The 17,912-nt window shown below is 38.0% G+C and overlaps 1 protein-coding gene across 41 annotated transcripts in view; it reads right to left on the minus strand.

Annotated features, from left to right (window-relative positions):
* The window catches only part of ZBTB20 (zinc finger and BTB domain containing 20), an 863,676-nt gene that overhangs the window by 387,236 nt on the left and 458,528 nt on the right, over positions 1-17,912 (minus strand). For all 41 annotated transcript variants that reach the window (XM_070793746.1, XM_070792544.1, XM_070793369.1 and 38 more), the window contains one exon: positions 15,289-15,336. The gene's annotated coding sequence lies outside the window, so the exon portion shown is untranslated. The remainder of the gene's footprint in view (positions 1-15,288; positions 15,337-17,912) is intronic.

Below are 17,912 nucleotides of genomic sequence, written 5' to 3' on the forward strand. Positions count from 1 at the left end.
GCATACAGATGAGAATGACCTCAGGGTGTTAAATTCATTCATTAACTAAAGCTACATTTATTGTGTATGTACTATGTACTAGGCATTTAATGGACAACAAACCTACAAAGAGTAATCTAATTGATCTGAAAAACAGTATGGGGTATATAGATAGTGCTGGTGAGAGAACAGAGATGAGATAATAAAGTGATTATAATCATAGCTCTCATGGGCTGAGGTCCTATTACATATCAAGGGCATGTACTAGGACTTTATAAAAACCACTTTCCACCAACACTCATGATCTCAGAGACGAGAAATCAAATGGTTGATGGTTGATAAACGACTTTGTAATGACATATAACAAATTTTATACTTTATTTTGTATGTAAAAGGAAACATTTTCAAGATGAAGAATGACAGAATCGACCTTTTGTTTTAGAAAGATAACTTTAGTGTTGAGTTCATATTTGATATAGGATCACTTTCACTAGCTAAAATGTCCACCACACAAAGATATGATATTTTGTGTGGAACTGTGTAAATTCTCTAACTAATCCAGATTGCAGCACCTATAAAGCCCGGTATGAATTAAATACTATATGATTTCCAAAAAACATAGATTGGATTCTTTATATTTTTCATGGTCATCTTTAATGATTCCCATTAATTAACTAGTTGAACTCCATTCTGAGACATCTATGATCAACTCCTGAAAACTGAATAGCCTTGTCTCCCACTAAATTACTTAAAGCCCTAAAAGTCTTGCTACACCAGTCTCCTCACTGTTTCTGAACACATCAGATTCTGTCACGGCTCCGGACCCTAGTTTTCCTGATTTTCCATCAAATTATACTGCCTTGTTCTTTTTTCTATCAGGTGAAAACCTCATTCATTTTCCAAATCTACTTAAAGATCATTTTCTTTCTGTAGTTTTACCTCTCACTCATCTTAGATCAACCACTTTATTTTTTTCCTTGGCTTCCTTCATTACTTTTTTTTCTCCTTCTACAATAGCACCTTTTCATTCTGCTTTATATTGAAGCTATTTGTTTCTGAGTCTCCCTCCTTCTATTGACAGAATCTATTTGGTAAACAGCCTGAGAGTAGTGGTCTTGAATCTTTCATCTAAGGTTACAAAAAAAAATAAATAAATAAAACACCAGAAAAGAAGCAAAGTGTATCATACTGTTGGCCAAGTAATGGTGTCCAAACAATGCAGTGCCATAACCAATGCTCAGTAACTGACTGGTGAATGAGATGGTCATTCATTCAATCATTTATTCTCACTTTTCATTCAATCAACAATTCTATGTGCTCATATTTAGTAGAAAATAAAGGCTGCTTAATCTTCCCTGGTGGCTCAGACCATAAAGCATCTGCCTACAATGCAGGGCATCTGGGTTCAGTCCCTGGATCAGGAAGACCCAGTTTCCTGGAGAAGGAAATGGCAACCCACTCCAGTACTCTGGCCTGGAAAATCCCATGGATGGAGGAACCTGGCAGGCAACAGTCTGTGGGGTCATAAAGAGCCCGACACGACTGAGTGACTTCACTTAACTTAAAGGCTGCTTTGCTAAAAAGAAAAAAAAAAACTTTCTGTTCATTTGAATAAAACTCTTCTACAAATCAACAGGCTAAGAAAAAAATTCATTATAATTACTATTATTGAATCCAACAATGGGCCATCTGAAGAGTACATATCATCTTAGAGGCAGGAAAACTTGTGATAAACGGAGAATTGCACCAGTTCACTGTTTAACATCACTGCCTCCATACAGCCTGTAGATATTTATTGACTGGCTTTAACTAATGTGTACTGTGGTACTGGCAGAAGTATATGAATTACCTGCCCAGAGATACTAATAGACATATACAGATATTAAAACAAACAAAACAATTTCATAGCACCACAAGAGAGAAAGGCTAGTATTTACAAAACTATTTATTGTCCAGGCAAGACTGTAGAATTCAAACATATTATCTCATTAAATCCTCTTTAAAAACACTAAAATGGCTAATGTTTACACACTTTAAGTAAAAATATAACTGAGTATGAGAATTTTAATCAAATTCCCAGAGGCCATAATATTAGGAGGCTGAAGAGCCAGAATTAAAAAGCATAGAAACCTTAGACTTTCCCATTTATGTTATTTATTAGGATCGACTTGTAAATCAAAGAAGTTGAAATCAATGTAGGTATATATTTTAATAGAAGCATTCATGGAACAGTGGGATCTTAATGTAAAGATCAAAAGATAGATTAATAGGGAATATTTATTGAGTCTCTCTTGCAGGAGATGCAAGAGATACATTCTGGATGTATTAACTCATTTAATCCTTACAGCGTTTTTTGGAGGTGATTAATACTATTACTAATATTATTATTACTAAGCTAAGATTATGACATCTGGTCCCATGACTTCATGGCAAATAAATGGGGAAAAAGTGGAAACAGTGACAGGTTTTATTTTTTTGGGTTCCAAAATCACTGTGGATTTGTGGATTGTGGATTTTTTTACCACAGCCACGAAATTAAAAGATGTTTGCTCCTTGGAAGAAAAGCTATGCCAAACCTAGACAGCATATTAATAAGCAGAGACATTACTTTGCTGACAAAGGCCTGTATAGTCAAAGCTATGGTTTTTCCATTAGTCATGTACAGATGTGAGAGTTGGACCATAAAGAAGGCTGAGCACCAAAGAATTGATGTTTTCAAACTGTGGTGCTAGAGAAGACTCTTGGACTGCAAGGAGATCAAATCAGTCAATCCTAAAGGAAATCAACTCTGGATTTTCACTGGAAGGACAGATGCTGAAGCTCCAATACTTTGGCCACATGATGCGAAGGGCCAACTCATTGCAAAAGACCCTGAGGCTGGGAAAGATTGAGGGCAAGGGAAGAAGAGGGCGACAGAGGATGAGATGGTTGGATGACATCATTGATTCAATGGACATGAGTTTGAGCAAACTCCTGGAGATGGTGAAGAACAGGGAAGCCTGGTGTACTGCAGTCCATGGGGTGGCAAAGTCGGACACAACTTACGACTGAACAGCACAACAATATTTTTAGCAGTACTGTTATCACTTTTCAGGATGGAAACTGAGCCATAGAGAAGATAATAAACTTTCCCACGAAGTCACCAAGCTGGTAAGTGGCTGTATAGTAAAACTTCTTTTTCTATAGCTCATAGAATTTAACTACTATGCTATACTGCCTTATTAGGCTGTAGGGGTATTTAACGTGATGGTCTGAATAAAGTTGCAAGCAGGGGGCTATTACCACCACATTGGAAGTTCTGGCTTCTACATATGAATTGGGGGGGGTACAAACATTCAGTCCATAACACTAGCACTTCCCAAACTTTTTCATGTCATGGCACAAATAGAAAAGGGTTATATTTGTTTTGTGTGCTTACTGGGATAAACTGGGAGGGATTTGGAGCCTTGAGGGAGGCTCTGCTGGGACAGATATGACTGCCCCTTGGCCTCCCAGAGGGGATCAATAAGTATCCCACGAAGTTTGGCAAACTACACACCTTACAAAACCATAAACTATTCAGAACACAAACAGTATCAGCCATTATAATCACTGTCTCAGAACCTCATTTTGGATCTTTCGTGATCTAGCTGATATTTTTCTGGAAGACATTAGTGTGGAAAGGGGTTTCCTAGGAAGCTGATCAATAATCACTGGAGAAAAGGTGAGAACATGTAGAAAACTATGCTGCAAGGGACACATCTCACTTTATTGAAATAGAGTATTTCTTAATATGAAAATAAAAATCATTGTTTAGATTATGCATCACATCCAACTAACACTGAGTACTTACTTACATGTGTCAGGGCAGTGCTAGACACGGGAGACCACAAACGAATAAACAATATCTCTCCCTCCAAAGGTTACAATCTATTGATATAAGTAAAGGGGTTTCTATCTAGCTTTGGGAACCAGGCTATAAATGAGCAATAACTCAATGAGGGTAGTATAAACAGTAGACAAGAAGATGCTGTGAACTGACTAATTAAAACAAAAAGTCGTCTGACGACCTGTCTCATTTTGGGCTCCTTCCAAAGAAGGGTCTGGGACAAGGGGACCTCAGAAGGCAGGAGTGAAGCAGTGATGAGAGTGAATCAGGGAGAAGAATTAGCAATAGTAAAGCTATGTCAAAGAGGCCACCAGCAGTGCAATGTCATCAGGATCAGATGTATAGACAGTGCCTCCAAAGGTATACATCTGGTAGAGGCTGGAATATTTCTTTTCCAGCCCTGTTCCTCCTTTAGTTAAGAGTTACCCCCACAGGGAAATTAGTTGCCATGCTAGTTCCCCCAAATCCAATATAGATTTGTTGAGCTCTCCCAGCACTAGAAAAGACCCTGGGCCAGAATGTAGAAGAGCACTACAGAGGCTGGAGTCTGGGCTAATACAGAACTGTTTCAGTGTGGTTAAAATTAGAGGTGAGCTGAGGGATAACAACAGAATGCCCAATACATTGACTAGAGTAACCTGTAAAGACATCTGGGGATGGGGCATGCTGCTGCTGCTGTTGCTAAGTCGCTTCAGTTGTGTCCAACTCTGTGCGACCCCATAGACGGAAGCCCACCAGGCTCCCCCGCCCCTGGGATTCTCCAGGCAAGAACACTGGAGTGGGTTGCCATTTCCTTCTCTGATGCATGAAAGTGAAAAGTGAAAAGGAAGTCACTCAGTCGTGTCCAACTCTTAGCGACCCCATGGACTACAGCCTACCAGGCTCTTCCATCCATGGGATATTCCAGGCAAGAGTACTGGAGTGGGGTGCCATTGCCTTCTCTGGGGGATGGGGCATAGACACTGTGAAATCTGATCCAGCACAATCTGACGTAAAGAATGGTTGAGGAAAGCTTAGATGGACATCTTACTAAATTATATTCCACATAAAGTGTCTCTGGTTCCTACAAGCAGTCAAACTTTGGGGTAACAAATCCTGACACTGTCCAGCTAAGAAACAGAAAAATGATTTGCTCATGGGCCTATCTGATTCTCTGGCTATGAAGTCAAGATTGGACTCTTAGCAGTTCTTATGAAAATCCTGACACTCATTCACCAATTATCTTCTTGGAATTGATGTGTATGGCTCTCCTTGTGTTTCAGGACAGAAATCTTTGAATTGCTTTAGGGAGTTTTTCCAAAAACAGTGATGTAGTTTTGCATCATTTTGTCATGACTGGGCCTACTGAAAATTTCCTGACATTCTGAATTCATGGCAATAATATTTGTGCTGTTGTAGCTGGTTTGTATTTTTTTATTGTTGTTTTGTATTAAAGTAGAGGAGAAATAAGAAAAGGTTAAGGATTGCATCTAAATGTATTAAGCTTGAAGGCTTCAACATAAATGAAAAGATTTATAGAAAGTTATTAAGACCTTTAAGTTTCTATAAAAATTTCATCATTGCTGACAATATCTACTCTCATTAACTCTGCCCAAGCAGTTCTTGTGTTGCTGTAAGGCTGCAGGTGAGTTTATTTTACAATTTACCAAGCAGTATAGGAGTTTTCTGGAGAATTTTCATCGGAGGCCCAAGGTTAAACAATATATATTTTTATGGTTACAAGAGAACATATATATACTCTTCTCTCTTCTATCATAACATATAAGGAAATAACTATTCTTAATCCGTAGAAACTGTGGTGGTGGTGATGTGGGTACATTATGGCCCTTTATATGAACATATGTAACTTCTCTTTGACCATGAGTGGACAAGTCTTTTTAAAAGTTCTGGGGGGTGGGGAAGAGCTCCAGGGACCACGTGGGCTCTGTCAGTAAGTTCCAATCTGGGACATCAAATCCAGTTGCACAGAAACCAAATGTCAATATTTACAAAACTCTTTCCATCTTATATCCTGCTTCCTTTTCTTTTTATGCTTTCTCGTCCCCTTTCTTTCCTCTCTTTTCTTTGATCCTCTTTTTCACTCTATTCCATTTGCTCTCATTTTTCTCCTGCCCACAGTCTGTACATTCTGAAAGAGGATTCAGTGATGGAAAAGAAAGGGCCTCAAACAAAGCTGTCCTCCAAGACAGAGCACTCTGGAGGGAGGTGGCTGGAGACTTGGGCCAAGCCCAAGGACTAGTGCTCAGAGCCCTGAGACTCTCAACTGAAAGAAAGCATTAGGCTTCTTCAGGCTTGATGGCTGTATGAAGCCTCCGGATTTCAAAGCTTTCCTGGGCTGACAAGGACTTGCTAATTTCAAACATTCTAACCAATTACTCTCACAAAGAACTCTGGACAATAATCAGAGGAGTAGGGTGGGAGTGCTGGGGAGGAACGGCCCTGCAGGTTTCACTCTGCTGCTCTGCCCCTCACCATGGAGTCCATACTCTGCTCCATGAGTAAATAAAGACAGTGAAAAATACAAATGTGCTCAATGGGTCCTCCTGGCTGTCTTGTTCTCAGTAATGGGATACATAGGGACCCTGTCCTGCATTTAGTCCAGTAATTTCTGATGGTGTTAATTAAAAACTTTTGATGCTGATTTGAATGGAAAATACCTCAAACAGTGTTTTCTTTATTGAATCACAAGTTCTGAGCCATGGATTATTAGGTTAAGCTCTGTCATCAGTGAGACCAATATAAACGCTTTTCATACCATCTGCTTTGACAAATAATAATAATAATAATAGTGATAAATGAGAAAGAAGAGAAACCATTTGGATTGACTCTTTTATTTTAACCTGTTTTTTAAAGGACTAAATTGAAAATCTGTGTCCCTGAATGTGGAACATATGATTTTTTAAAAATCTTTTTTTTTCAAATCCTTGCAGAACATTCAAATCACCCAATGTTCCAGGACCTGAATTTTTTATATTTTAAAATGGGGAAAGCTGCTTAAAATAAGTGAATCAGCTGCTAAGTGATTTCTCTCTGTCTCTTTCCCTACTCTCCCTTTCAAAAGGCTGGAAAAATACTTAAAATGGTGTATGCAGTTGATATGTGCTGCTTAAGAAGCTTAATATAATTACGGAGGACTCAGACTTTCTATTTAAATACAAGATAGGCAAGGGCAATAGAAGCTGAGTTATGAGTATGCATCTCTTGTGAGGTATGGGGAATGTTTCCAAACATTTAATCCACTGAGCAAGGTAAGGGTGCAAAGCAGTTATCCACAGGTTTCTCTATCCTCCTGGAAACCTGAGAAATCCAGAGAGCAATGTAAGCGGATCGTGTGACAGATGCTGTGCAGGAAGGAAGCAGGCGAAGAAAACTCCACTCTGCAACCCAAAGCTTTTGTGAAGCACTAAGCATACCACCAAAACATCCTGATTGATTTCTAAGATTTGTCTCCAATTTTGTTTTTAATTTTCACTTTACACCAAGGCTTGAAGTCTTGGACACCTAGTTTGAGAGTTCCCTTGCATATCGCCTCACAGATGACATCTTTTCTTTTTCTCTTCTGTGTTTCCATATACCTATCATTTTCCATTTCCTAACCTGTTTATTCAAACTGTCTGTAATATTATCTGAATCCTTGAAAGACCACAAGATTTTCCTTCTTCATCCTGAAGGTCTTCATCACTCATGCTCTTGTTTTGATTTACAGATCTCTACCAGTGGACAATTCTGAAAGAGATGGGAATACCAGACCACCTGATCTGCCTCTTGAGAAACCTGTATGCAAGTCAGGAAGCAACAGTTAGAACTGGACATGGAACAACAGACTGGTTCCAAATAGGGAAAGGAGTACGTCAAGGCTGTATATCGTCACCCTGCTTATTTAACTTCTATGCAGAGTACATCATGAGAAACGCTGGGCTGGAAGAAGCACAAGCTGGAATCAAGATTGCCGGGAGAAATAGCAATAACCTCAGATATGCAGATGACACCACTCTTATGGCAGAAAGTGAAGAGGAACTAAAAAGCCTCTTGATGAAAGTGAAAGAGGAGAGTGAAAAAGTTGGCTTAAAGTTCAATATTCAGAAAACTAAGATCATGGCATCTGGTCCCATCACTTCATGGGAAATAGATGGGGAAACAGTGGAAACAGTGGCAGACTTTATTTTTTGGGGCTCCAAAATCACTGCAGATGGTGATTGCAGCCATGAAATTAAAAGACGCTTACTCCTTGGAAGGAAAGTTATGACCAACCTAGACAGCATATTCAAAAGCAGAGACATTACTTTGCCAACAAAGGTCCGTCTAGTCAAGGCTATGGTTTTTCTAGTGGTCATGTATGGATGTGAGAGTTGGACTCTAAAGAAAGCTGAGTGCCGAGGAATTGATGCTTTTGAACTGTGGTGTTGGAGAAGACTCTTGAGAGTCCCTTGGACTGCAAGGAGATCCAACCAGTCCATTCTAAAGGAGATCAGCCCTGGGTGTTCTTTGGAAGGACTGATGCTAAAGCTGAAACTCCAGTACTTTGGCTACCTCATGCGAAGAGTTGACTCATTGGAAAAGACTCTGATGCTGGGAGGGATTGGAGGCAGGAGGAGAAGGGGACGACAGAGGATGAGATGGCTGGATGGCATCACCGACTCGATGGACATGAGTCTCAGTGAACTCCGGGAGTTGGTGATGGACAGGGAAGCCTGGAGTGCTGTGATTCATGGGGTTGCAACGTGTCGGACACGACTGAGTGACTGGACTGAACTGAACTGAACTGAAAGAGGATGAAGTTCTCCATAAAGGCTAAGCGATTTGGCAAGTCTTCTTTCCTTCCCTCCCTCACCACAGGCTGCATTGACCTCACTCTCTTGGAAAAGTTTGCAGAATTGGCCTCCTAGCCTGGTGGGACATGATATGATCCTTCAATAATGACAAAGACAATGATAAAAATAACAGAAAATACTCACAAAGCAGGTGAAGCACAAAGCAGGTGAAGGGAATGCATAGGGCAACAGAACTAAAACTCCAAAAGGGAAACAGGCGTGACCAAACCACCACCCGAACTCCTTTGTTCACAGAATTTATGATTTTGCTCCCAGAGAAAATTGATAGGTGACATTGTCTATAAAGAACTAGTAAATGTAAATTAACAGATATGAGGCAAATGAACGCACTTCATGATGATTTCCAGCTGAAATGATCTTTTTTTTCCTAGAGACCAAGTTTTTGTTAAACTTAATCCTTACTCTCTTCCTTCCCCAGCAGCAGAAACATCTGGTCGGTTTTAGATTCCCCTTGGATTTCCAACTTCAAAGGGAATTATAAAGAATAACAAATTCATGTACCAGCAGTAAAAAAAAAAAAAAAAAATTAGAGCAGCAGGAGAGAATGGTAAAATTGTCCTTATTTGACTGCTAGTGACAGGCGCCACAGGCAGAACTAGGAGAAAAGACAAAGGCAGGCTCACCGGGTGACAACCTGAGTTCCTGGAAAAGACTGAATCTTTGGCTATACTCAAATATGCACAGGCTCTTACAAACTCAAAGGAATTTTCTCCTTGCGTAAGTGAAAAAGTATAAAGAATTAGGAAGGTTAAAAAAAAAGAAATGGGTTCACATGTACCTGTCACGTAGTAAGCATCAACAAAAGTTTGTTGAAAGAGTGATCAGGAGACAATTGTAAAGATTCACTTAACCTCTGGGTTTTTAACTTAATTTACAGAAAATTGTATGAGTTCTGATTCCACGAAGGGCTGGACAAGCCATCCCAGAAATAACTCAGGCTCCTAAGAATCCACTAGATCGATCATGTCCTCATAGAAGATCAGACCTCCCAGGGTTTCCAAAAAAGTCTGCTTCTTCCTTGCTCTGGTTCCTTATTAAAGGATGGGCAGAAATCAAAGTCCTACCAGAGTGGAGGAATAGAGTTTGAATGAACTATTGATAACTGTAGTTGTGCCAACTTGTGCTTGACATCACTTTATAGAATTGGATTTATCTTTCTCCTCTGTCATTTTCTTAGCAAAATTGAAATATACCTCCTAGAGTGTAGGTCTTGATGTAATCAGAAATTAGAAAATGAGAACAATTAAAGAAAGTACAATTTTGCCATTGTAATTACCCCTTACAAATAGCCTTTCCTCTTTCCTGTTTTATGTGCACTGTGTACAACAACAATAAACAGATATGATTATCCAATCAACTTGTTTGTGCATAAAGAGAGAGAAAGAGTTAAAAGCTAACGTGTCTTTAAGTAAGTAATTATATAAGTCTTTAAACTTAGCATTCAGCGGTTATAGATCTCCACATCACAAATACATTAGGTTGATTCATAGTGAAAGCATTAGTCATTCAGTCAAGTCCAACTCTTTGCGACTCCAAGGACTGTCACCCACCAGGCTCCTCTGTCCATGGGATTCTCCAGGCAATAATAATGGAGTGGGTTGCCATTTCCTTCTCTAGGGGAGCTTCCCAACCCAGGGATCAAACCAGGGTCACCGGCAATTTTTGCAGGCAGATCTTTTACTGTCTGAGCCACCGGGGTTGGTTGATTCATAGAATGGCCATCAAAAACTCAAAAAGCAAATGACTTCTGATAAAAAAGTATACATCAATGGCATCTTAAGAATATTTCATAGAGTAGGATAAAATAATAGAATCAGTTCTCTATGGAGCCCAGCATGATTTGCTAATGGAGTAGTCCCCTCAAAAACGGACCATCTCAAAGGAAGTTCTATATATCATAGACTTTGAGTAATCTCTAGTGAAGGATGAAACAATGAAGACTTCACATTTCCAATGTAAAAGAACTGAGCTGGCTGCAAAGTCATCTCCTTAAATATCTTTGCCTTGAATGGAGTCTTCATCCTTCTCTCACCCCTCCAGGTAAGGGAGAGAATCACCAAAGTTATCTCAGTAAAAGCATGCTGTAACTCCCATCCTTGTGTTAATTGTGCATGATTGTATGTTATGTGTCTAATAAAATTTATCCAAAAAATATGCCAACTTCTTCAAAGATGGGTCTGGTGGTATGAACAAAACATTTTTTTTTTTCCTTTTGTAACTATCTGTATTTAAATCTAAATTAAAGTCTTGGCTTGATGGGGGCATTTGCAAAAAATTTCCTGCCCTATTTAAGTAGAATCATTCAACCATGATTTTGAACTATACTACAGGGAAGGATATAGAGAATATGGAATACTACTTTATTTCAAGAAAGGTTGTTTTATAGCAGATGTAAGAACTGAATAAACACCAGACCCCAAGGCCAAGCATAAGAATATGCCACACACACACACACCAAGAATCAAACACTATTATTAAGCATAGTAGTAATAATAATAGTATCTGTTATTGTGATGAGACACTTAAGGTTCACTTGGGCATAACGAATAATACTTTAGCTAGAAAGAACTATGGGTAAACTTCCTCTTCTCCCTAAAACCCAGTTTATAGTCTAGGTTTATATGACATGAGCTATATAACCCAACACCACATGTAAGAGAGAATGCAGGAAAAAGTGAAAATTTATGCCTTTATTTCAGTTGTTGTGTTGGCAATATCAATCTTAAAATAATGATGAAAAGTTAACTCTTTCCAAATATGGGTATTTTGGGTTATGGTGAAATAGCAGTAGCTTTAAAACAGTATAGTAGCTAGATCCTACCTATCTTTTCCTGGAATGCCCACTTCAACACCAAGCTGTCAGATACATTCCTGAACTTTTGAAGACATTATAATGATGGTAATGTCAGGCCAGGATAAAGAAAAACAGAAATGATCAGAAGACTGAGGGGAAAAAGACATGAGATGGAAAAAAAAAATAGTTCGTATTGTCGACACCATCCAGTCTAGCAATTTTTACAGATGCTTTCTGTTTGCTTGAGACAGTTTATTGCTTATGTTATTTCTTCTGTTCCTTTTTTTTCCATGTGCTTTCCTCCACCAACTTTGTTCAAAAATATTTTGTATGTGTCCATACTGCAAACCCTCATATCTTTCTAGATTTAGTGCAGTGGAAGAATTCTTATTTTTTTTCCTCTAAGGGTTAAGACACATCAATATTCCAGCTACTCACTTTCAAGGCCAATGGAAAATGTGCTCCTAAGATTAAATAGACCTGAGTAACACATAAATCCAGTTTATACTGATGCAGGATGGTACGCAGTTACTCACATCCTGAATCTCTGATGAGTGGAATACACCTGTTGGAACCGTCACTGACCTGCAGGTCATAGACAGCCAGGCAGGATAAAACCTTCACTACTGGTCCTCTGCGGACAGCCTCGTTGCATGAAGCATTCATCCTTGTGGATTTGGGTGTATAGGAGGTGGTCTAGCTATAGGAAACTGACTTGAGGCTCTTTAAATATTCTGAGGATAAACTAGAGTAATACACATAGGCACAGAGGCAATGAGTATCCCTTGTTCTGCAATGCACCATCTCCCTCTATGCCCACTTTCCCAGACATAGTGCTTTTTTTTGAAAAATTATTCAGACTATTAATGTATAATTCCTCCCTTTTCAGACTTCTTAAGTGTCCCCTTAGGAAGAAGCCTTTTGTTTTGGCCAATTAAAACAAACAAAAAATACCTATAAATGTTTAAATCCGGTGTTACATTTGGTTTAAGTAGGTTCGCCATATTTATCTAGGATGTGTTGGGTGCAGCCACGCTGGACTTCTCAGTAGTCAGAAGGTTACGTTTCGTTTCACCTCAAATATGGAATTATATACAGCATAGGAGATATGCAATGATGAGTGTAGTTAGTGTGGTATTGATCTGGCATGCAAATCATCATCCTAAGTTTGAATCAAAGAAAAAAAAAACACCCCCCCCCCAAAAAAAAAAACCCCAAAAACTCATCCAAGAAACCTAGCCAAACTTGTAAAATATCTCTGTAGTCAACTAAATTGCCCTTTGGCTTACAGATGTGCATAAAAATGTTTTGAAACACATGTCTGAGATTTAGGATCAATGTTTACATTTCAGAAAATATGACAGTAATACTCAGAAGAAAAATACTCCTCTACATAATGATCTGAATGTTTTTAACATGAAAATGTAGAAGGTTCTAATGGGCCTGAAATATTGATGGGCTAAATGCTATAATGACTGGGGTTTGCTTCAGAAAAACATGGAGGGAGCACAGGAAAACAACAGGCCATGGCTTTAGTCACTGCACAAGCTGGGTCCTGAGCACATGGGATTCATGGTAGCGATCTGCCTACACTCAAGTATTTCAAATTGTTCACATAAACGATTTAAACATTTATCCTGATTTGAACTTTCATTTACTCACAATTTATTGACTGATTCATTTACTTTTTATATATAAGATTATGGAAACAAAAAATGAAAACAAAAATAAGAAAATACTCTTGGACATTTAGGTGAAGTAAGCTATTCTTCAGAAACAGTATATATTTATTTAAAATGGTGGTTATAAGGACTATGTAATTACATGTAGAATTCTTAGGTTAAATTTTGAAAGCAGGATATAAAATTATATGGAAAGTATGATTACAGCATGTTTTAAAAAATATATCCTCAGGGGAAAATGAGAGTAAAGAAATATATCAAATGGTTATTAATGGTTGGATTTAAATTATAGAAATAATTACTTTAATTTTTCTTCATTTTACTCCAATGTGTTTTTTCAAATTATTTTTAATAAGCATGTATCATTTTAAAATGAAAATAAATATTTATTCATTAGTGGATAAGATGTGCTCTCCTTTCCGAAGGAGCTTTTCATTTACTATAACAGAGAATCTACAAACACCCAGCATTGCCCTGATAGTTTAAATCTTCATACCTAGATGTGAAATACACCCATCAGATTTTATCTGATCATAGAAACATAAAGAGCTTTCTGTGTGTTGGATAGAAATAGGAGAGGAACTGGTTTTTTTGCAAGCCAGAAAACGTGTGAAATTCAGGCCATTTTGTGATGAGATCACTTCACAATGAATGCAAAGGGAATGACTAAAGTTACCCAATGAGCCTCTCCCTTGAGTTCTAAACATTCACACTGATAGGAGTTTCTTTTCGGGCAGCGTAACAAGCAAAGTTTGAAGTGAGAGTAGGGCGTCACAACCTAAAGGCTTGTGCCCTTCACTGGCAAGATGGGTACCTTTAGAGAGACAGATAGATGTACAATAGAACTAGAAACAAAAATAAAAGAAGAAACAAAAATGAGGCATTCATCCTTGTGGGTCTGGGTGTATAGCAGGTGGTCTAGCTATGGGAAACTGACTTGAGGCTCTTTAAATATTCTGAGGATAAACTGGAGTAATATACACAGGCACAGAGGCCTATCTATTGTACAGATAGATGTACAATAGAACTAGAAACAAAAATACAGTGACATCTGTAGATTATGTGCAATAGATATGGAGAGTCTCTGCTAGAAAGCTATCTTTATTACCCAAGAGATTATTTCCCTCATCTTATGCACATTCATACAAACAGAAATCAAGAGTATAGGTGCTAAAAATTTGGAGAATATGATGTTCATAACTAAATAGGCCTGGCCAGGGCCAGGCAGAATATATTCAGATGCCAGGCAAGTCACCCTTTCACTCTTTCCTCTCTGGTATAACTGTCAATTCATTTCTATGCAGGCTAATCTCTAGTACACTCAACTCTTTCAGGTCCTGTCTTGATGATGATCTACCAATATTCCCTCAGTCCAGACCTGCACTCTCCTCCCAGCCACTGAACTCTCAAGAATTCCTGAAACTCTGAATTTTAAAACTTTACAAATTCTCACAAGACACATAGACCTCGTTTCAAACCTAGGTTCCCTTGCAGCCTTGATGTTGATCCTCTTACTTAACTGGTAATGTTGGTGGTAGTGGTGAGGGTTTCATGTCCCTTGTGTTTGTGGGTATACACAGGAGCAATCATTGATTCACATGAAGCAAATGCATTTCAAATTTGTAGCATATCATCAAATAATAGCAGGTAATTCAACACATCATAAAATATGTTTGGAGAATTTTGTCTGCATAAGGCAAAAACACTCAGTGTTCCACATGGAAACATCCATGTTCAGCTTCACCAAATCACCTTCTCTGTCCACTCAGGGGACTCCTTTGGAAATAGACATATATTATCTCTGGAGAGTTTTTCAAGCAAGTCCTTTGAATACTTCCCCCCGCCCCCGTGCAGCAAAATCAGTGTAAACCGTCTGCTGAACTCTGTGACAATAGGTTCTTAAGATCATGTTTCTTACCATTCTAAATGATGGTATTTCAAATGAATAAATAGGAAATGGAACAGGTACCCTTCACCAATGTCAAAATACTTTCTGTTCAAATCTAGCATTTGAGGTGGTGGACATGCCACAGCTTTAGGTCTAATTCTTTCTGAGGTTGGGAGAAATATATTTGACTTCTGTGCACCTCAATATTTTGGGTCGCCGTTTAGAGATGATGAAAAGTTGCTTACCAGACAGCAATGTCACGAGGAATATCCAGTTAGTGATAGTGAAGCATTCTGAAATGAAAAGAATATGGTAAAATGTATGACAACATGGCAATCATAGAAAATAACACATTTACTTCTCATTCAGGACACTGGCATACTGACACTATATAAAAATAAAGGATGCTCCCCTTTGGGAATGAAAATACAACTGCACCCTGAGAAAGGGCTTTTGTATTTGCCTGTGTGTTTTAACTTTAAGGCTCTAACCAGTTGTAACCAGTTGTGAAAGACTTGCTGCCTATTTCTGTAATTCACTGTAACTTGTGTTGAGAAAGTTATGTTTTATGGTTAATTATCCATGGTCTGTTTAAAAAAATAAATCAAACCATTGTGAACCACCAGGATTTGCAGCTCCATTTGAACTTCACTGTACTTTTGATTAAACATTTTGTAAATAAAAACAAACTGGTTTCTCCTTGTTTGGGGTTGTTTGTTCCTTGTGTTCTGGATATAAATATTGTGGCAAGAGTGGTGGAACAAGCTATGGATTATTTACCCCTGGTTTCATGAGTTGTGAGTTACTGGCCTTATCCTCTTTCATGTGTATAAATAAATGTATAGCATTATATTCCAAGTCCTGTAAGACAACTGGAATGAGTGAACTGAAACCTTTTAAAACCAAAACCTTTTATGCTAAGTCACAGAGCAACAAAACAAACCCCAAATTAACATTTAAAAAGCTTCTACTGTGGAGAAACAAAATCCCCAAATATTATATAATCTACATTTTAAAAATTGCTTTCCTAACAAGCAGCAAGTCTATCAACAATTCCACATGGAGGTCTTTCCACTGCTTTTATAATGGAGACGCCATAGATGGTTTTACCAGAGATCACCTCCCACCCACAATATCACCATCAGAATGAAGCCCTGAAAATAACCAGAATGATAACTTAAGCCAAAATTGATTTAGAAAGATCAGGAGTTACTGTAGCTAAAGATAATGAAACATTATAAAAGAAGAATTCTGTATAAAACTTGTCATCATCCTATGACTTATATAAATAAAAGAAGCCTAAAAAATAATTGCCTAAGCAAAGTGAGTAAAGTCAAGATTCAAAAGACCCTGTGGCAGAGTGTAAGAGGAGTATATTTGAGACCCATAATCATATGGCCCTAACATTGCATTTGAACTCAATAAGGATCCCTAAAGTACCTTGCACAAAATTATGTTTGTTAAACGATCCAATGGTCTGTGCATCACTGACCATTAAAAAGGACCTCCAGGAAAGATATAAAATTTCTTTCTGCAATTTGTTATTTTTTTTAAAAAGATAGAGACAGGATAATAAGGGCTTTCTTATAAAATGGGGTGGTCGTCCCTGACTGAAGTTTGAAGAGCACTGTATTTGATCTCATCTGACCCCTTTATTACTATCATGGCTTACTGCTTACTTGCATAAGCACTAAGAGGGGACAGTCACTGCAGCTCACCAAAATATTCAGGTAAAATATTCCTAAAGCAGCTACTGTGTGCTGGGCACAACTAGAGTGATTCATGTTGAAAGAGTATAAGTTAGTGACTGAGGTTCTTGTTGCAACATTTAAAAATATCTATTACTATTGCCAATAGCAAAGAGAAGCCAGGTTTACCCTAAGAGTTGTAAAGGACTTCTAAAAAATTAGAAGAAATTTAAATTTTGCCCTATCTTCCTGTATGCCTGGAAATAGAAAGTTTAGGCTTGCCAACCCTTCCTAGGCCTGGATCCCATACTGCAGAAGAAAAGCTAGAAGTAGCTTACAAGTTCCCAGGGCCATGATTACAACCAAAAAAGAGTGCTGTTCCAAAGCAGCTGGAATTAATGGGGCATTGAAAGGTCAATTCTTCCCTAAGTATGTTTCAGAGAGTGCGAAAATCAACTGAGAGGGAACTGAAAGTTATTCTGAAAAACTGAGGCAGGAAAAAGTCCAAATATGTTTTACTCAAAGACATTTTCCCTACTCTTTTGATAACCAGATAGCTCCAAATATTTTTGACAATCAAGAAAATGCTCCTCCATAGAGGAATAAGGTTTCATTTAAATTCAAGCAAACCTATTTGAAAATCAGGGTATTCTAAATGATTCCCTGTATACAGAACTGTAGACCAAAACTAAGTGTTTGGCTACAGATTAATCATGTTAAAATTACATTATAAAGAAACATTTTACATGGTGCAGTATTCAATTTGATAATCAAGTACACACATACAAAACTGCCTATTGGAATCCACACTTACCTACAACTGAGAAAACCACAATTCAAAAAGATTAATGCACCCCAATGTTCATAGCAGCACTATTTACAAAAACCAAGACATGGAAACATCCTAAATGTCCATTGACAGATGAATGGACAAAGATATGGTATATTTATATAGTGAATACTACTCAGTCATAAAAAGAATGAAATATTGCCTTTTGCAGCAACACGGATGGACCTAGAGATTATCATACTAAGTGAAGTAAGCCAGACTGAAAAAGACAATATCATACGATATCACTTATATGTAGAATCTTAAAAAAAAGGATACAGATGAGTTTATATTCAAAACAGAAATAGACGCAAAGACATAGAAAATAAACATGGTTACCAAAGGGGAAAGG

The sequence above is a fragment of the Bos indicus genome, chromosome 1 (assembly GCF_029378745.1).
Source record: "Bos indicus isolate NIAB-ARS_2022 breed Sahiwal x Tharparkar chromosome 1, NIAB-ARS_B.indTharparkar_mat_pri_1.0, whole genome shotgun sequence".
In the NCBI taxonomy this organism is placed as follows: domain Eukaryota; kingdom Metazoa; phylum Chordata; class Mammalia; order Artiodactyla; family Bovidae; genus Bos; species Bos indicus.